The sequence below is a fragment of the Herpailurus yagouaroundi genome, unplaced genomic scaffold (genome assembly GCF_014898765.1).
Source record: "Herpailurus yagouaroundi ecotype Mexico unplaced genomic scaffold, PumYag 140, whole genome shotgun sequence".
Classification (NCBI taxonomy): Eukaryota; Metazoa; Chordata; class Mammalia; order Carnivora; family Felidae; genus Herpailurus; species Herpailurus yagouaroundi.
In genome coordinates, this window is record NW_024412395.1 from 27,933,529 (window position 1) to 27,955,352 (window position 21,824).

Here is a 21,824-nt window from a genome sequence, read left to right on the forward strand (position 1 = left end):
CCCCCCCCCCCCCCCCCCCCACTGGTAGTGAAGTCAGAACGATTATAAGTGAGTGAAGGGCGACGTGAGCGCATGGAACACTATTATGTATTTTTACCCAGAATACATATTCATACACTTTAGTCAGAAAATTAGCTTTCCGAGAGATGCTGTATATAGGAAATAAAACAGTAGTCTTTATATATCTTAGTAAAGTCCAGAAAATGATGACACTGTACATAGTACATAGATTAACTTTGGCCATCATTGCAGACCTGAAAGCAAGGTCAGACGAGTTTGTACAAATTTTCAGAGGTCATCTTTTTTGGGGTGTGTGAAGGTGAGCGACTTAGAGGAGTAAACGGAGCAAAAGCTGGGGAAATTAATTGAAAAATTATTAGTTCTTACAATGGAGGGGCAAGAATAAATTAAAGCAGATGCGCATTGGCAAGTTTCCTTTCCACTTTTACCCACACAACCATTTCTTTGCCTTTTACAATTAAATAAAAGAGGAGAAAACGATTTCCAGGTGTCTTCACTGTCTCTCGGTTTCAGAAACATCAATATATGACTTTACTACTGACAGGGGACGGAGAAAGAGACTATCATCTCTTCTGATCCTCTGTTACAAATATAGTTACAAAATGGTGTAAAATAGTTCTTTTGAGTTCCAGATTCGCAGCTACAAAAAATCGGGTATTTCTTTCTTTTTCTCTTTGCTTGAAAATCAAGTCCACCCTGTCTCGACCACATAAATAGAACAATTTTCCTCTGTGAACTGCTTGATGAGGCTGTGGCCAGATTCATATAAATGTCATAAAAACAGAGTACAGAATGGATTATTTTATGATTAAGATCTGTATGGATCTTTGTATGAATGCAACGTGCTTTGGCAGGGCTCTGCTGCACGCACACTAGTTTTAGTGTGTGTGGTGGAAAAAATGGCCTGCCACACTGTCACTTTAATGTCTTTCTGAAAAGGAACAAAAATCACTGGGCTCCACCAAAGGTTACAGCAATCATACAAAGGTTTGGTCTGCTAACCAGTACAGTGTGTGTTCTATTTCTCATTGTGATAATAATGAGAGTACAATTCAATAAAATGCCATAATATGTCTCAGCACTTTGTCACTAAATGACATATTGACACCTAATTGTAATAGCAAGGTGAAACTTTCCTGTTCCCTAATTTATGTAATAAGATTCAATTTTCTTTTTATATCTTTGATTGTGCAAAAGAGCTGAAATCTTTCTGTTTTGTATCTTCAGTTAGGTTATTTGGGGGAGAGAGAGGCTTCATTCAGATATATATAGATATAAATATATATTTATAAATATTTATATATATGTATATACTTACATATTTTATTTATAGATATTTATATATGTATTTATATATATTTATATCTATATATCTATATTTTTGAAACATCAGACAAGCTTCTGTCAGCATGCGGGTGCCAAGATGGTCCGTTAACGAAGAATTGTGGTTTAAGAATTTCAACCAAAGGATTAATGTATTAAAGTGAATAATAGCATCAAGGCAGTAGCAAAGATGATGATCAGAGTTGGTGAAAGAGAGATTATTGATCATCTGGCTCTATCAGTCACAAACAGGGAGGAGGAAAACAAAAGAGAGGGAAAGGAGATTACAGAAATGAAATATAGTTTAGTAATGCCAGTTGATTCTGTTGTTAATTATAAATCTTTGGCAAGAAGCCTTTGGTTACACAGTGACACTCCTCTTATCTGGTGGTCAGATTTCCAACAATCTTTACCACCCGGAGCACAGAGGAGTTCCTGGAATTGTACGTCTCAAAACTTTGACTATGTAACTTTATACGTACAGCAACTTTATTTGCTGGAGATGTTCTGCTATCTCTTGAAAAGTTTATTGAATTAGTTTTGTGTATATATTTAAGATTGCTTGTTTACTATACCTTGACGTCTGGATTCTTTTTAAGCCACTGTAAGTTTTTCCCCAGGGTATCAAGAAACGGGGTGGTAAGGAGAGGGTGGACAAGCACTGGGAAGGAGTAAAAATGTGCAGTATACATGAATAACCATTGTTTGCTAGGAGACAAGTATTTTAAAGGAGGACCTGCTAACTTATCTTGACTGTTTAGAAGAACAAAAGATAGCTCTTAGCTGTGGAGCCCAAGAAAGTCTTCATGGAGAAAGGACATTGGTATTGGGCCTATTGGTATTTATAAGATTTGAAAAGGACTGGAAGATAGGCACTGGGGAAGGCATGGAGTAATAAGAGGAAAGCAGAGATATCTGGAATCATTAATGAAGTGCTGAGACCAGCTCAATTTGGTTGAAGTACAAGGTGACGTATGAGAATTGTAGAAAATGAGTTTGAAATTTCAGTAATCACTAGGCTATGGAGAGTTTTGAATGCCAGACTAAGGCATTGGTATTGATAGCATCCAGGCAGTAGCAAGGATGATGATCAGAGTTGGTGAAAGGGAGGTTGTCGAGCTTCTGGCTCTATCAGTCATAAAGGAGCAAAGGAGGAAAACAAGAGACTTCATTGTAGACAACTGGAGCTACTTAAAATGTTTGCTCGGGGGGGATGCATCAGAGTTAGGCTGTAGAACATGGAGGTTCAAGAAGGCTGCCCAGACTTCTGGCTTGTTTGACTCTATAAAGTGGTGATCTCATTACCAAAATGGAAAACCCAAGAAGATAGGCATATTGGGAGAGTGGAGGCAGTGGTGTATTTTGTACGGGAAATGTATGCTTGAGCTCATGGGCAGCCAAAACATGACTAGCCTGCTGAGGAAGAGCAAAAGATTGGGAGGCTGGAGAGATTTGAAGTCAGAAAGCAGAAGGAAACACAATTCAAAGGTAAATATTTTAATTTGAAAACTGGATGGAGTTATTAAGAGATAGAAGGTGAAGAATGAAAGAATGAGGAAGAAGGACAGATTCTTAGAAGCCATGGTGATGGGAGAACTGTAATGGAAGAGTCTGAGAAATTACAGTGTACGATAATAAGAAAAGATGGTCATAGACTGTAGTATTGTGGGAAGTGGAACATGAAGGGTATAAGAAGAAGGGGGGGGTGGGAAACGAACACATACTGAGCATTAACAATATAGCAGATCTTGGGGTGCCTGGGTGGCTCAGTCAGTTAAGCGTCTGACTCTTGATTTTGGCTCAGGTCATGATCTCATGGTTTGTGAGTTTGAGACCCACATGGGGCTCTGTGCTGACAGTACAAAGCCTGCTTGGCATATTCTCTCTCTCTCTCTGTGCCTCCTCTCTTTCTCAATAAATAAATAAACTTAAAAAACAAAAAACAAAACCAAAAAAACCCCCAAGATATCAGATTTGGATGTGTACAATACTATTCACTTTTCTCAGGCATCCTATGAGAGATAGTATATTCTTGCACTTCCTTTACAAAGGAAGAAATTGAAGTTGGGTAACATGCCCAAGGTTGCACAGTCAGCAAACAGCTCTTCTCAGCCCCGTTCAACCCCAAAGTGCATGCTTTTGCACTGTTCAGTGCTGCAATGAGGTAAAGCATGTAGAAGGGGAGAAAGGGTGTTTGATTTGTTGACCTTCACTAGAGTTGTGAGAGCAGAAGACATATTTTTAAAGGATGAGAAGTAAGTGGGTGAGGGACTTGATTTAGTTCATGTGCTATGTGGTGGGCATCTGCTGTGTAACTAGGACCGATTCTAGCTGGTGAAGATACAGAGATATAGGACCTAGCCCTTACTCTCAGGAAACTTGCTGTCTAGAAGAAGCAAAACCCACATCTAGATTATCTTTATATAATGTGGCATCTGCTCTGAGAACACAGTTTACTTACCCTTTCAAAACACAAGATGAAAGCTTGATTAAAAAAAAAAGTGAACTGAAAAAAAAGAAAAGTAAAATAATGTTTTTTTTTTTCTTTTTAAGATAATGTATGTGTGAAGATGTTTGCAGACTGACTGAAGGATCTAGTGGTGAAGAGGTTATTGAAGAAATTAAAACAAGAGCAGATCAGAGAAGGTTGGGACCAAGGACATAAGAAGTGGGTGGGTGGCTGTAGTTGTCTTGAGAAAAAAAAAGAAGAGGGAATAATCCAATATCATCCATGGATCTATTTAACACATGTCCTTTCCTATCTTATGCCTATGGGATGGAAAGAACTAGGCTTGAGAACATTAACTTCAAATTTTGTTTGTGATTAATGTTGCTTATTAGGCAGGCTACCCTGCCACTTTTGACCGCCCTTGGATCTCCATGTGCAGAGGGCATAAACTTCGGGAAATTAAGATTAAGGTAGAGAAAGGTACTTGCACCCAGAAAGTGGAAGTTGAAAACTGCATCCAGGGTAGATAGAGAAGAGTCTGAAAACAATTAGGTAAGTTCCAAATTATGGCTTACTTTCAAACAAAAGGCAAGTGAACAGATCGATACATCGTCTAGAAAAAAAAAATCCATTCTGTTCGGTCATCGCTGTTCTAATTCTAAAGGGTAAATATTTTCAGTACATTTCAGTACTGTGATTAGAGGCAACACAAGTTGTGTCCAGAAAAGGCACTTGTCTTCCTCACCAGAGTCTTCTAAGAGGAAAAACAAATTTTGTGCTCTTGTACTAGAACAACTTTGGTAGATTGCTATGTAATCTTGTTTAAGGGCTGTAGGCAATAATCAGAAAGCTTGTCTTCACCATGTTCTCTATGGGTTCTTCTCCTTCCTAAATTGTATTGTACTTTCCACATTCACCCATGTATTTGTACTTTTTCTTACGTGATTGAGGCATGATGATAATGATGCAGGCTTTCTCTCTCTCTCGTTTTTATTATTTTTGATACGTTACCATTTCTTATTAGCATTTCAACTTTTTTTATTAAATTTTTTTAAATGTTTGTTTATTTTTGAGAGAGAGAGTGGGGGAGGGGCAAAAATGGAGGGAGATACAGAATCTGAAGCAGGTTCCAGGCTCTGAGCTGTCAGCGCAGAGCCCGATGAGGGGCTCAAACTCAGGAATTGTAAGATCATCACCTGAGCCAATGTTGGATGCTGAACCGACTGAGCCACCCAGGCGCCCCAGCATCTCTACTTCTGAAAACAAGAGTTTCAATAATGATTTTTAAGTTTTAGAGAGCACGAGCAGGGGAGAGGCAGAGAGGGAGTCAGAGAAAGAGAGAGAGAGAGAGAGAGAGAGAGAGAGAGAATCCCAAGCAGGCTGCACACTGGCAGTGTGGAGCCTGATGTGGCGCTTGAACTCACGAACTGTGAGATCACGACCTGAGCCAAAACCAACAGTCGAACACTTAACTGACTGAGCCACCCAGGGGCCCCAATAATTGTTGTGCTAGAGCATTAAGTGCTATTAGATGCTTAAAGTGGAAAGATAGGTGTGAAACTCAGGGTGCCCCAGTATTACTAAGAAGGCACCTAAAAAGAATGATTTGTGCTTGCTAACTTTGGACACATCAAATATTGAATAAATAATTTCTGCATCTCATTGGTATAAATTTTTATTAGTTCAATTCTAATAACAATGTAAAACGTGTGAGCAGTTTATTTTTTAACCATGCAATAACCATACAATGGTCTGCAATTCCAGTAACACAGGTTTGTCAGGTTAGTGGAAAAAACAATGACCTGACTATATTTAGAGCTGTATTAAAGGGATTAAGTTCTTGATGGGCCTAGTTTAGTTGTTCATCTGGTATTGAGACTCTGCGACTAAAGATTCATGCATGGAATTGAGATTTAAAGCAGCCATAAATTAGGTGTCAAGACAAGTATCTGCTCGTTTGTAGGAAACATAACCGTTTCTTTGTTAAACCCAATGTTTTATGAATATAATGTTTGGTCATTAACGCCATCATCTTTCTTTAGTACCCATAGCATTTTAGCAAAATCAACTGATGCCATAAGGATTTTCCTCCGGACATATGGAAAAAAAAGAGATTAAGAGGTCAACACTGATTTTTAAAAGCAATAATAATCTAATAGTGAATTCCAAAAAATAGCAATGACATTTTATTTTTGAAAATGTAAGCTTTGTAACCTCTGCTATTTCAATCTCTGATAGGGTTAGACCCTCTCACCCATCCAAAAATGACCCACAACCCACACGTTATATTCTGTTTCAAAACTCACGTAATGATTTTGGCCTTTTTTTTTTTTTTTTCAACGTTTATTTATTTTTGGGACAGAGAGAGACGGAGCATGAACGGGGGAGGGGCAGAGAGAGAGGGAGACACAGAATCGGAAACAGGCTCCAGGCTCTGAGCCATCAGCCCAGAGCCTGACACGGGGCTCGAACTCACGGACCGCGAGATCGTGACCTGGCTGAAGTCGGACGCTTAACCGACTGCGCCACCCAGGCGCCCCGATTTTGGTCTTTTTTACTGAATCGCACAACTGTGGTCCATTCACATTTTATCCTAGTATTATAATACTGTAATTCAACTCAACAGAGTGCTATAATAATCTACAATCTTTTACCATATATGATAGCTTTCTTCATCTCTTTCTTCTTGGTTTCAGTGCCATTTATCTAAATTGGGGATTATTTTCTCCTCATTTTTCCACAGTCTTCTCAAACTGCCTCCTTTTCACTTTTCTCTTTTACTATTTCCCTCACCCCTGCTTACTTATATCACGTTCCTTAATGCAATTTTATTTTATAACACCGTAATAATGCCACGTAGTCTCACTAAGTAAGGCAATTCTCGAAGTATGGATTCAAGAGAATACTCATTAAAAAAAATCACATGCCTACCATTGTGTTGGTTGATGGTACTGATTTTTCTCACTTCCATTGTTCACATGTATCTGTCGCAAAATGAAGGCGAGCACCTTTGAGGAACGTATTTCTTTCCAGAGGTGTTTAGGTTGGAACTCTAAGATATATTTCAGGACCCTACTAAGAGGCTTTAACCAGGGATTGTGGTGGATACGGCAGACCGAAGCCCAAGGGCATAGCCACATCATTATGACAATAGTTGAAGTTGTTAAGAAGCTCAAGGACCAACAAGTGAGAATGTAATTCTCCATCAAGATTGCCAGCTGTTTTTAAGTGTTTAGAGACCAAGATGAAGACCGCGAGAATCAGTGGCAGATTGTCAAAGCAGTGATGCAGAAGTCTACCATTACCATTACGAGCCACAAGAGGTACAATTGTGTTTCCTGCGATGATGAAATCGTAGTTGAGCTCATTGAGAGCTTTGGCATAATTAGTTTGTGAACACTTCTAGAATCTAAAACTTTTTTTTTTAAAGGAAGAATTATTTGAATATATAGCAAATGAAATAGTGTCTATTTGTGAGCGAAAACTGGGATAGAAAATCATTTGCACAATTCTCTTGCTGGCTCAAACATTCTTAATTAGATTTGTGGGTTATATAGTGGAATCGGTAAAGGGGCATACTGTGAAAAAGAAATGTAGGAGACAGAAAGTTTCGCTCTAAAATGTTTTATTTTAGAGCTGAATGTAGATATGTGTTTCTCTACTGGCAAAATTTAACAAGGCAGAAACATTTATCAGAATTCTTATTTTTAAATCTACCTCCATTCAAGGCAGTTTTAAAAATTATGACAGTAATCTGAAACTTGAATTTTATGCAAATCTGTCTAAGCTTGGAATAGTTATGCTAATTCTGGAAGAAACATATTATCACTTTTATTCATCTTACTTTTTGTATCTTTTAGTGAAATTAGACCCTTTTTATTAAATAACAAAACTCTTACTTTCAAAATGACAAATAGATTCCTGGCTTAAGGTGGGCTATTAAAATAACCCTTGCCTAAGCAACAGAATTATACATATTCCACCCTACCTTATATAATAGTTTTCCTCCTAAAATAGTCTTTCTAGACTCTACTAGGAGATTCAGTGTAGGGTTCCAACAGGAAAGTTATATATAAATAAGGCAGTAGTTAGGAGTATAGGCTTTGAAGTTGGAAACAAATGGGTTCAAATACTAGCTCTTACATATACTAATAATACAACCTTAGATAAAAAGTCTAGAGTCATTTTTTCCCTGTAAAATATGAATAACATTATCTAATACCTTGAGTTGTTGAGAGGATTACACACGATAATAACTACAAATTTCTTAACACACTACATGACATTTAGTAAGGATTCAAGAAATAATAACTATTACAATCAGAATTGTTGTTAGTCTTTAGTTATTCTGATTCCCTGCAGCTCACACAAAGCTACCCCTCCCTCTTTTTTAAATATAGGTTTACCATTTAGTAGAGTCAAGGTAATTTGGGATACCTCTATTTGAAATGGTTGGTTGAATTTGCCATGAATGATAAGGTCTAAGATGGCTCTCATTGCACAATGTTAGATAATTATCTGTTAATTTACATTACGTGATGCTGTTTTTCCTAAGATATAACTTTGGTTTAGCTTTTTAAATAGACTTCGTGGAGTCAGAAGCCATATTTTGGTAGCCGTATTTTGGGAAGCATTTTATACATGGTAGAAAGATGTACTAGTCTAAGAATAGCATTGGATGTAAGTGAAGAGATTGATATTATCACCTGGGATCCACAAGACCATCTTGTATAAACATCTTATCTGGCAGATGATATCACTGGGAATCAGAGGAATACAATGATTTGATAAAATGACTAGAGCTGTAACTGGAATACGGGACTCTTGACTTTTGGTTCTGTAGCGTATGGCTCCTCTTGACAATCCTTATTTCCTTGAGTATTGTATGAAACATCCATTTAAATGTGCCCATATAAAAATTTCTTATATTGAATGCCATTTCCAAAGGACAAATGGTAGGTATACTAGTCTTATTTGAAATATTTCTGATACTATTCAGTTATTAGAAACAAGTGTTTGACTCTATAAATTCCTATAAAAAGGAGGTCTAGTCTAATGATTAGTGATGAGACGGTCTTCTTTCCAACCTTGATGGCTCTCTGGGTTACTCCTAACTTATTTTTCTCATTTTAGCTTACGTTTTAAGTCATTCTTGGTTACTCAGTACTTAGGAAATGCTAAATGTCTTCAGAGTGCCATCAAGCATGGTTCCATCAGCATATCTGGAGGTGGCCCAAAACCCCAGCTCCCTGCGAAAATTGCCATGATATCACCACCAAGGCTCTATCTCCCTAGGATAAATAGTGAACTTCAGTTTCCATTGCTGTCCATTTAGTGCCTAAAATGAATGGACACACATTTTTTAATCCTAGAGTCGAAAAGCAATGGAAAAAAACTACTGAAGTAGTCCACTGCTGAAAACAAGAGGTTTATACTTAGGGTGGAAACACATTTCTGGGATTTTATTAGAGGTTATGCAACCAATTTTGACTTCAGTTGTATCATTTACTTTAATGTTAACATGATACAAAAAAGATAGGGTTGAGTAAGTGGAAAATATAAATCAAGGCACCTGGCTATTTACATTGTGAGAATAGAACCAGGATTAATATGCTAAATGGTGTTATGTAAAACCAAACTATTGAAATCACACAGATGATTTAAGTTGGGTTAATATCTTGAAGCTGTATTTTTAGTGACTTATTAGGGCATGAATTATTTTCACCATGTTAATGACTGACAAGCTTATCAACAACTATGACGATAGAATGGGAATATTTCTTGAGGTGGTAGGAAATGAGATAAGTGGTTTTAGGTCTGTTGAATTTGTGTCAAAATTTTTTGAGTGTGCATTTTGTAGGGTGGGTTTGCATTCATATTGGTTGTGTTATTTAGAATGTGTTTCAGGGCTATGCAGGTCTCATATGGCACATCGCATTCTATAATAATGTGTCTCTCATTTCATGACCCAGAAATCCACATAAAAGCCCCATAAATCACATATGAAACTGATCTGGGCACTCTCACAGAGGTTACGGTATTGTATATAATACTACATAGTATGAATCGAGACCCTGCAAGACCTTTTTTCTTCCAGTAAAATGCATTGTCATACATTGTGATCAACACCTCAAATGCTAATTCCTTGAGTATAATCTTCATAATAATCTAACAAGGTAGGCCTTATGCCCATTTTATGGAAAAAGGAAATCAAGGCATCAGAAACTATCAAGAAATCAGAAAGTATTGTAGACAAACCTGACACCAAGGCCTATTCTTAATCAATGCTCTATATTGTCTGTTACAGGTATCAAGCCTTGACTCCTTCTGCATTTAAAAATCCTTCTATCTCATTGGCTACCTTTGCTCTCATTTCTAATTGGAACTAAGGGTCAGTGTCCATTCTTCATTCAGCTATCTTGAAGGAACAGGACGATTTCTTACCTTTGAGCCTAGCTCTGAACTTAACTGTTCTTAAAAGACTCAGAAACCTTGTGTTAGAGGGACCTTCTATTTGTGGGGTTGTTATTGTTGTTTAGTTGATTTGGAGAGGGATGTTGATCACTTTTCTAATCAATTGACACCTGGGAAGTCAGCATGACAGAGTAGCACGAGCCAACGTACAGGGTAAGATCAAAGCAGATTCAAATCCTGGGCCCAGTACTTGTGGCGTCATTGCTTCTGACACATTTTAGTGTCTCCCTGAGCCTCCCAGAAGATATGATTTCTATAAAGATTCAGTGAAGGAATATGTACCAAGATAATTGGGAAAATTAGTGTCCGTTCTACCTAATTGGTTCAAAGCTTAAAAATATTATCTCTGTCATTATTTATCACTGAATACTTATTCTACCTGTACACACATAATCTACATCATGGTGTATTTGAACCAGGGACCATGTCAGACTTTCTGTGGCTGTTGGAAATGGAAGTGACACTAAGACCATGTCCAGTATGACGGAGAAATTTAGTGTCTTCAGAAAATTCAATCATTCTCCTCCATTCACCTCCCTTCATAATCCAAGCAGACCCATCTGACTACTTCTGGCCAATGGGCTGTGAGGGGAGTTAACGTGATCTCTTCCAGGTAAAATGCATTTAAGAGCTGGTATGTGGTCTTTCAGCTCCCTCCCTGGATGTTGATTGTTCCTCCTGACATACCCGCAAGATAAAAGTAGCCCAAATTCCTGTGACATCAGTTAGAAGCTACCAAACCTACAAAGGATTTAGTCTATGCAATCACTAAACCTTTTTAATTATCCTGAGATTCTGCGGTGTGTTTGTGATTGCCACACAGCCTAAGCTAATGTTACTAATTCACGCAGCCTCGGGAGAAGTCTGTTTTTTTTTTTTTTTTTTTTTTTTTTTTTTTATGTGATAGGGATACAGGTAGCTAGAAAATATTAAGAGGAGTTGTAGTAGATTGCCAAAGTAGTCTAAGTAGACAACTAATAGGAAAAGTCACTGTTGTCAGGAATAATGTGGTTCTTTAGAGACAGACAAACATTTTTTTTCTAACATTAAAAAAAAAGTATTTTTTTTTTTCTTGAGAGAGAGAGGAAGAGACAGAGTGCGAGCAGGGGAGGGGCAGATAGAGAGGGAGACACAGAATCCAAAGCAGGCTCCAGGCTCTGAGTTGTCGGCACAGAGCTTGACGCAGGGCTCGAACTCATGAACCGTGAGATCATGACCTACGCTGAAGTCAGTAAGTCGCCAAACAAACTGAGCCACCCAGGTGTTCTTTTTTCTAACATTTTTAAAGCAAACCTTTTATCATACTGAATATTGTGCTATAGGATTAAACATTGATTCAGAGCAGCCCATGCTTGGTATACAACTCTTCAATAAAAAGAAAACTAGTTACATCATAATAGGTGAAGTTAATGCTTTGTCTAATCCAGGATCCACATCTTGTCTAGGGTCAAAAATAAATATTTTGAAGCAAGAGTGGGAACTCAAGTGTAGAACTGTTCATTACTGCATGTTGTCTGCAACAACAATTGAATTTACAAAAAAAAACGATTTATGAAAGTTTCATAATTCAGTTATTTCATTTACAATAATGACAAAATTGGAGTAATGGCCTAGCCACCCAACCAACATCGTAGCAACTTCCTTATCATCGGTGGGATAACTTGTATAGTTACTGGGCCCAGTAGGACAGTTGTATACTGGAATGCTTTAACTTCTCAGTCTTGTCTTAGTTTTCTGCCAAAATATTTGTATTTAATAAGTGTAGCGATGCAGATAAGTTTTGATTTCATATTCTCTATGATTTGATTTTGACTTTGCGGTTGATGACTGGATGACATTTAAAATAAAGATGTGATTCTTACTGATTACATTAATTTGATGACATTTTGGTTTTAATTGGAAAGGCCAAAAAGATATTTCACCTTATTCTTTAATTATACGTTTCCATGCCTAAAAGTTATTGTGGTTTTGTTAGTGATGATATGATAAATGAGCAGGATAATGGCAGAGTGGAGGACACCAGAAGGACTGTTGGGCTCAAAGTCAAGAGTCTTGTGTTTTGCTCCCAGCTTTCCTACAAATGCATGTGTTACCTGAGTGACCTTGGGCTGGTCACCTACTGGTTCTGGGCTTTGTTTTCCTTATCCATAGAGTGAATATACTAGTAGTCTCCATAGTGAAGCTCATAGGGTCAATGTAAATAACAGAGTAGCTAAAGCATGTGAAAATGGCTTAATGACATACAATGTTATATTTACATTTGTTTAAACTTGTAGACAAATATATAAATAAGTAATCGTTTATTTGGCAAGTCAATTCTCTTGGTTCTTTGTTTTCCAACTTCCGCTAAATCTGTTCCCAGTTTCCTCCTGCTGACGTTTCCTGACCTTTCACCCCATTCCCAAATCTGGACCAAGTGCTCCTTATCTATGCCCCAGAGAACCCTTTGCATAACTGCATTATAGCACTTACTGCATTACATTGACAGGATATGTGTCTGCTTGTCTCTTCTACTTGACAGTGAAGTTTCTGAGAGCTATTGCAATACACTTTTTATTTTTGTAGCTCTCATTCCCAGGATAATGCTTGGCAACGTTGTCCATGCTCTTAAATGTTTACCAAACTGATCATAAAGCTTGCAGACACTATGATGACTACTATATTTTTAAACAAATATTCTCATTTAAAAATGTTATTCTACTTGCCTGGTTGACAATTTATAATAAATAGGATGTTGCAATTTCTAGTTGGAAACCTCTTAATTTCTTAATTAGCTTCATACGATTTATGTTACACCTAGTAGAAAGCATTAGGAGAGTAATTATTTTTTTTTTCTGCTTCTAATATTACTAGGAGTATTTTTTGCAAAACATGAAAATTCTTTGCAACTTTTTCCTTTTCAAGTTCTACCAAGCAGTTTACAGAATGGCAACCTGCCAAATGGTGATCCATTTTCTCAAAAACATCGTTTGAGACCACGCCAACCAGGCACACTGAGCTTATCTACTGCATCATAGTAGAGTCACATAATTCGTGCAAAATTATGTTTGACATTAAATTATAAACCCTTAGCGTAATAATAAAAAAATAAATAACCCTAAAAGCAAATTAAAAATATGTTTTCACTGGAGCAGGTTATTAGCCCACTGGAAACTTGATCTGCAGCAGTCGATCCATGGGCATGCTTCCATTTCTGGAAGGGTTTGAAGTTTCTCTCTGTGCAGAGAAAAATCCCTAATTCATGAAAGGAAAATTAGCTAATAAAATAATTTTTTCCTCCTGAACTGCTCTGTTGATGAAAACATGTCCACTGCAATTTTAGAAATGAGTGACTTTTCAAATAAAGTAGTTCCTGTTGCCATAAACAGAAGGATGGTAAGGCCATTGCTGTTCTTTGCCAAAGGAAAGAGGGGCCAGCTGTATCCAGCTTTCTCTCTCTCTCTGCTGCAGTATTCGCATAAATAGTCTCTTCTTGGGACTGTACTAGCCCACATGAGAACCCATCAAAGAGAATCTGGGTTCTCTCTGGATTTGTACATTCTGAAGCCTCACTCAGAAAAGAAAAAAAAAAAGCACACACATGAAAACCCATAAAAAACTTAATGTGTTGAAAAACATCTCTATTTTATTATACCTACATTTCAATCTTTGTAACTGTTTCTGTCTCAATTGGTATTCTTAGTTGTTGATAGATTGCAGATTATAGATTACGATTTGAGTGGTATCTAAATGGTCATTCCTAGCTTCTGATATACAAATCCAGGAGTTTGTGTTCTGGTTAAAGTACAGCCCTCTGCAGTCTGGGCTGCCCTTAAGCTGGGATTAAATTATTATGTAGGCACCTTCCATGATCAACCACAATAACAACCATGCAATAACAACAAAGTTTATCTCCAACTTATTTATTTATGAGGTTTAATTTTAATTGGGTTTCTTATGAGTGTAATACTTACCCTTGCTTATTTGTAGTTAATAATTAGTATTGTTGTTCTTGTAGTTAAAACATATTTTTGCATCTGTATAAATGTTTATGAAAGATAACGTGCATTCCTTTATGAAAGCATCGAACGGGGGTGTGTTTTCTTAAATGTTACGAGAAATAAATTGAAGCCCACAGATCAGACAGCCTGCATTGATAGGAAGATACCAGTCTACATTTTACCCAAGGTAAGTTTCAAAATGATTGCCAGGTGACCTGCAAAATTGTAATGTGTTCTGCCAAATTCATTTTAGCATTGGGAATTAATTTTTCAATATGTTCTTGGAAGTAAGAGGTGAATTAATTATTGCAGGCACTATGATATCGTTGGAAGTCTGATGTTAGGCTGGAACCAGTAATATAATTGAACTTAGTGCCTTTATCTTTCAAGAGTTCTTTTACATGACAACACAGTATTCACACTGCTCCAAGGGATACCTTTGGCACTTCTACAATTCTAATTTCTTTCCATGCTTGCCTAGCTCCTTGTTGCTTCTTGGAACCCAAGTAGGATGGGGGTGGGGGGGGGTGGGGAGGGCGTGGAATGGAGCAGAGCTCAGTGTCTAGTGGCCTTCCTGAAGTAAGCCCCAGGTCCCTTGCTAGTTCAGCGAGCATTCGCAGGTTTTCCAGAGAGAGCAAGTGCTCTTCTTCATGAGGAATGCAAAGCTTTGCTGGGAGTTTCCATGCGACTCCGGAGAGGTTGAAGGTGAACTCACCCTCATCGAGGCACTAGGCTTGATCACGCACAGTCTCCTGGAAGAACTGCGCACACAGGCCTATGACGCATATGCCCAACGGTATCAGACCAGAAGCAGAAGACAGAATCAGGTGGTTTCAATCTTCCCAACAGACAGGTTTGGAATGCTGTCGAGTAATACACATTTGCCCTTGATATTAGAGATCCAAAAGACAATTTCAGCGGTGAAAATAAATCCCAGGCCTATAGATGGGAATGGAATCACAGTAGCTTGAAAGGCAGCATAATCGGTCTCTACTGACAGTTACTTTTCCTCTGTTTTTCCTTCTTTCCCTCAGTTTTCTGGTGTATATTGTGCTTGTCTTTTTTTTTTTTCTTTCTTTCCTTTGTCTCTTTTCTTAATTTCATTTTTCAGAATAGATCAGTAGGCATAGCGTATTAACATTTATCTGATGCTATTTGTTACTATTTGGCTCACAGTGTGTCAGTTTTGTTTTGTTTTGTTTTTTTCTTTCCATAATGTTGGGTACAAAAGAAACTTCAGATGGTAACACAGAGGTTGTTTTAAAAGAAAGGCAGTAGCTTAAGTAGTGCAGATGGTTTTCTGGGACAACAGGCTTTGTCAGCTCTAAGTCTACTGGGTCAAAGGCTCATTGGTTATGAGTTAGTGGCACTTACATTTGGCCTTTGAGTTTCAGATAGAACATCTCTCTCTGGCCGAATTTTATTACCATGCAATAAAATAAAATCCAAGGTACTTAAACTCTTTTTAATGAGGACTACCAAAATATTTTTAAAGTTATTCTGTGGCTCTCCCTTTCTCCTCTCCATATTTTAGTAAGTTTTGGGGAAAAAAAAAAAGAACAGTTAGAGCATGTCTGTATAACATTAATATAGTGATGGGGACATAAAAAATTCAAATCATTTCTTTTTCCTGTTGAATTGATCAGATTAACTAGGTGTTTGCCTCAGAATTAAGACAGTTAAAGCTGTTTTCACTTACACACTATTTCTCTTACTTGTCCTTTTATTTTTTTTCTATCTTGACCATGTGTTTATTTTAACCTTGGGTTTGGACTAGTGTTCCTTTAAAGAAAATAACAAACAAACCCCAAATTGCCAATTCTAGTATTTTTTTTTGGAAGATTTTTTTTTTTAAACTGGGGAATTGACATGTTAAAATATGAAACTCAATTTATGACGAGAACACAAAAGTTTGGATTCTTTGCTGATACACTGAGTCAACTATTACAATATTTGTACACGGACACTTAATCTGCTTTGGTAAAGAACACCGTAAGCAGCAAGTTTGTTATTATTTTTGTGAAATATCCTATTGACTACTTGAGTACATGGTGATTCTGTCGTAGGCTTCCTCTCCACCATAAAAATAAAATAGACAAGTAGGGCAGGATCATAGCTGAATCAGGTAAAATTACTTTAACTGAGTGAGTGAATTGAAATGAATTTTGTTTTTTTTTTTTTTGAAATGACTCACTCTTGACTTTTCAACGAGAAGCAGTATGGGCTCTTCTTCAGGCATTCTGCATGCAGTTATTTGAAATCGCACTAATTTTGTATCAGATAAAGAAAATTACACATATCTTCCCAAACTAACACACACAGCAGAGCACACTGGCTATGTCTCTTGCTAGCATATGGTATTCATCATTAGCAGTAGCAACAGCAGTCACCTCCTTTAGTTGACTGGTGGAAAATAGAGCTCCAACTCAAATCTCTGTCTGCTCGCCATAGCTTTTTCCAGTTAAATTGGTACCACAATCTGTATGGTTTCATCACTCCATTGGCAGTTTAATATAAACATCTGTTTCCAGTCTTTTATATCCTATCTGAGATTTATTCAGTCCCTCTGAGTTATCTGTCCTTTTCTCCTTCTCCATTTATTTCCCTTGACTTCTAAATGATGTTATATTTTCCAATATTTCCTTGATCTTTTGCTCGGATGTGTGCATCATTAAATGCCTTTAATTATCTTTTTTTTTTTTTTTTTTTTTTCTTTTCTTCTGGAGCCTGGACTGTTTGTTTATAATCTGTTCCCTCCCTCTGCATCATGGAGCTCTCTCACAGTGCAATTTTCCTTGGAAATAAAGTAACATGACTTCAGGTTTCAGTGATGGAGGTGATCATTTCATTGTGATTGGCATCAAGATCAAACTGTGAAGAATTGTATTCAAGTTAAATGATTTTGTCTCTGCTCCTCCCCTATTTGCATTTAGCGCCATGTAATGCAAGGATTTGAAGGTCCTGGTGCTCAGATTTCATAGTATTTTGCTTTCCCTTCTATTAAATTTATAATGTTGGAAAGTAAGGGCATTTCCCGCGAGGTAATAATCTATGGTAGAAGCAGAGACCCTGAATCAAAGACAGTGGAGTCTTTTAATTCAGCTATTGGTTAAATGTCAGGAAATGTCCGGCCTAGAGGTCATTATTGTGAAGTCAAATAGAAAGCTTTTATTTTCCTATCTCCTTTTGATTTGGGGAGCTGTTCATAAAGACTGATGCTGGGCAAGTCACTAACTACATGGAAATGGTGGAATTCAGTAAACAATTGGCAAGCAGAACTTTGTTCCTATTGTCCCATTAAGCTTAATATGAGGTGTTAAATTTAATGAAATGTGGTGAGTGAAGTGTTATTTTCCTATTGGTTACTGTAACAGTCATTAACAAGTAGGACACGACTAGTACCGAAAATAGAATACTGTCTCCATGACAACACAGAGTTCAGCTTTTCCATTTTCAGCAAATGGGGCAGCAATTACTTAATATTTTCTTGATTTATTAATTTCCTCACAAGTGGGAGTAACAAGAAGACTCTTGAACTGGGCAGTTAATAGCCCAAATTAGCTAAAATTTTTAGTTACATCATTTTTATCATCATTTACTCATTCACCCATTCCCGGGAACATTTGTTGAGATTCTACTATATGGCAGACAGTGAGCAAACAGAAGTGAGTGAGACACAATTTCTGTCCACAAGGTATTCGTGGGCTAATGAGTGCAGTGGTTCTCAAACTAAGGTCTCCGAAAGAGCAGCATCAGCATCACGGGGAACTTGTGAGAAATGCAGATTTTCTAGGCCTTTGCCAGACCTACTGAATTGTACACGCTGGGGCGAGGCCCAGTGATCTATGTTTTAACAAGCCCTCCAGGTGCTTCTGGTGTTCCCTAGAAGTTGAGAACCACCAGATGTGTGGGGAAATTAAACTATTTTCAACTATTAATATCTGGCTTTATATCCAAATGATTACAAAGCAAGAGGATACTTCCATTTAAGAGAGTTACAGTCATGTAGAACATCGAGGTTTTACAAATATTAACCCTTCAGGTTTATGGCCACGAAGTATAGTATTGATTAAAATTGTAATAAAAATTTAAGATCTTAATGAAAATCTTACAAATTCCATGGGTCTTGCCACATCTCTGTAGTGAGCCTATTGTTTCATGAATATTGAAAGACTATCTTTTAAGATAGAATTGTATATTAATAAATGCTTGAAGGAAGTGTTACTATTGTATATATAGTAAAATCCAGAGTCTGCTATAATGCTAGACAGATATGCGTTCCATAAATGTCCAGCCCATTCATGGATTTAAATCTTGAAAAGAATCACTTAACATTTCCACTTATTTCTTGTTTTGCAAAACGAGGGTGTAAGTGGGCATTGTGAGGTGGGATCCTCTCTCAGATCTCTTTGAGTCTGAGTATTTTGTTATTCTGTCCTTGGCAGCCTGTGTTGATTAATGCTAGCTTCCCCCGTCCCTCTTATGGAAATGTCTGTATATGCACAGACATACGTGTATACATACAATCAATTTCACTCTATTTCTCTATTACTTGTTAAACCTTGATTCTTAGTACGTTTACATCTGAGCTTTTCTGTACAATCACGGCCTCGAATCTTCGCCCACTCAGAGCTGCATGTGTGTTCTTCCAAGCCATTAGTCTATACCCGGAACTGCGTTCTCTTGAACACGCCACAGGATACTTCACCCTTTTACTCTTAGGAGCCCATCTGTTCTGTGAAGCATTCCAATGACAATAACCACCTACCACTTTGTGCTGTTATACACTTATCTTTTCCCTTCCTTCATCCTGTTGATCTTGAGAGTATTACTTGAGATGAGCACTTTTGTTCTTTCCTTGCTTTTAAATTGTAGCTGGTGGCATGCTTTGTAAACTCACAAAAGTAATATATTGCATAGGGACTTCCAGCATATCAGTTAAAACAACTTATAGCCATATGACAGCAATATGAAGCGTGAGTCACGTGCAGGTAGGGTAATAGATTAGCTTGATGGTTTAGCATAGGGTCAAGTCATTATAGTTCAGGTGTGAGTCCTGTGGGACCAGTTACCATATTATCTGCAATCGTTGAAAACTGCAGCTCTATAATACACAGACATTTTGAGAGGAAGATGACAGAACAGGCAATGTGGTGGGGAGGGGTGGGGGACGCAGAGTGCTATAGTATAAAAACAGTAATCGGGCCCAAGTCTGAATTCCATCACCACTGTTCACCTGTTTTGTAATCCTAAACAAATTACATGATCTCTCTGAATCTACGTTCTCAAATTAAAAGTTACAAAAATAATCTTCATGTTGTAGGATTGCTCTGAAGTTTAAGTGAAAAAACACATATTTGTAAGAATGTACCACAGGGCTTGACATAAGCCAGTTCAACATATGTCTGTGTCTGCACTCCAGACATCGATCAAGAAATAACAACCTACCTACCTACCTCTCCCTATGAATTGTACCCCATGTCCTTGGTGTCAACGTGCTGAAGAATAAATGCATGTCACCCCTCTCCTTGTAGTCTACTATTGCTGGGTTCTATCACTGGATGAATGGCATGGCTACTCAGGTAATATCTCAAGCTAGAAACTCTTCTACTTCTCACTCCATATTTCCAACAAAAACCAGAAACAGATGGCTTTTACCTGCCATATTTACCCCTACAACTAATACCTTGAATACTCAAAATATCTTGCTTGGATCAAAGTACAATGTCTTCAAGGCAGCCTCTCAGTTCCCAGGTTAGGATGTTCAATTCATTCTTACGTGTTGCCAGGAAGATCTGTAAAACAAAAAGCTGGATCATGTTACTGTCTTGTTCCAAATCGTTGAATGATTTCCTATGATCTTTTAGATAAAATGCAAGCTTTTAAATGACACCCAAAGCACTCTCCAGTTTCAAGGATCATAGTTTCTCCTTCCCCATCTACTCTGACCCCTCTTGTCACTACCCATATTTCTCTATAGACACCCTGAATAAATTACTTTTTATCTCGATTTAGGTTTTACTAAATGCAGAGCCTGAGGCAAGGACTGGGTGGCAAAAAGTTTATTTGTGTGGTTAAATAAGGAAGGAGGAGTGAGATGGGGTGTTTTTGTCAGGGTATGTTGTTGAAGTCCCTAAAACAAGGCTTCATTCCTTGAAACCGCTGAGAAGCCTATAACACTTCCAGAATTATCAGAAGGACAAGAGGCCGACTCATTCATCCACTGGTTAAAGGATGCCTTTGGGTGTAATACCCCAACACCTCGGCTGCATTTATGCGAGGGCTAAGTGGCTTCTAGAACTTCAAAGAAGTCCCTGAATGGGGAAATACTTTGGGATGCTTGCTGAGTTTGTGCAGAACCGTGTATCACAGCCACTGCTGAAACCACAGATGGGCCAAGGGCACGCGACATAGGGCAACGAAGAGATGGCTTCCCTCAGCTATGCTCTTGTGTCTTTGCAGGACTTGTTCCCATGTGCCTGAAATGTGTCCATTGCTTCTCTTTCTCCAAGTTCATATTGTTAACTCATATTGATCCATCACGTCGCAGTTCCAGATTCGGCCCTGCCAGGAACTATCCCCGGGTCACAAGTCTATCTGAAAGTCTTTCTTTTGGACATCCACAGCATTCAGGGTGGTGCGGCATTATGCCATATATCATAATATATGGCACTTACTGCTTTATTTCTGCCTCTAGATTGAAAGCACCTCGAGGGTGGAAAATGTATCTTGCTTGTCTTTGTTTCTATTTTAAGTACAATGTCTGGATATTCTAGATTTTCAATCAGTATTTGTTGAATAAATGAAAACACGAATGAACAGAAGAAAATGAATCCCCTAATCTTTATAAAACATCATTTCTCATGTCATCTTATCAAACATCCGCACTAACTGTACCCCACTGACACATAGTGACTAAATTCTTTAACTTGGCTTTCTAGGGTTTCTATCATATAATCCCAAGCTGCTTTTCTAACCTGATGTCCTTTTGCCCCCATTTATTATTTTTTTACTCCAGACATACCGCTCCCTCACTGTCTTTTATATTACCTGCTAGGTTTCCATCCTCATGCCTTTGGGCATACCATTCTGCTTGTTTTTTAAATGTGTGTCTGATTCTTACACATATTTTTGAGGCCTACTTTAAATCTGTTTTCCCAAAAAGAAAAAAACAAAACAAAACACAAAAAAACCTCCTCTCGACAATTAGCCTACTGTGGTCATTTTCTCTCCTTCAAGCCCTTGCATTTTTTGTTGTCCAATAATTACAAGAGTACCACATGTATGTCATCTGCATGCACTGTATCTCTTCAATTGGATTTGATGCTTCTTGAGGTCAGATACCTTGTCTTCTATATACTTTGGGATGTCATTATATTTCTTAGTGTCCCATCTGGTGCCTAGAATGGGATGTTACATATTTGCAAGCTCAATGCTACTTCTTAATGGATAGACAGACTATTCAGACATTTACTTACACATCAGTCATTTCAAACACACCTATGACTCTGAATAGTCAGAATAGAATGGCACGCTACAAAAAACCACAGCCTTGACCAGAATGATGGGGCAAAGCA

General features: G+C 37.7%; 1 long non-coding RNA gene across 1 annotated transcript in view; it reads left to right on the top strand.

The window, feature by feature from the left end:
- Positions 1-21,824, top strand: part of LOC121030526 (uncharacterized) — a 42,326-nt gene that overhangs the window by 7,727 nt on the left and 12,775 nt on the right. Inside the window, exon 2 of the long non-coding RNA XR_005790276.1 lies at positions 10,101-10,184. This is a non-coding gene — a long non-coding RNA (uncharacterized LOC121030526). The remainder of the gene's footprint in view (positions 1-10,100; positions 10,185-21,824) is intronic.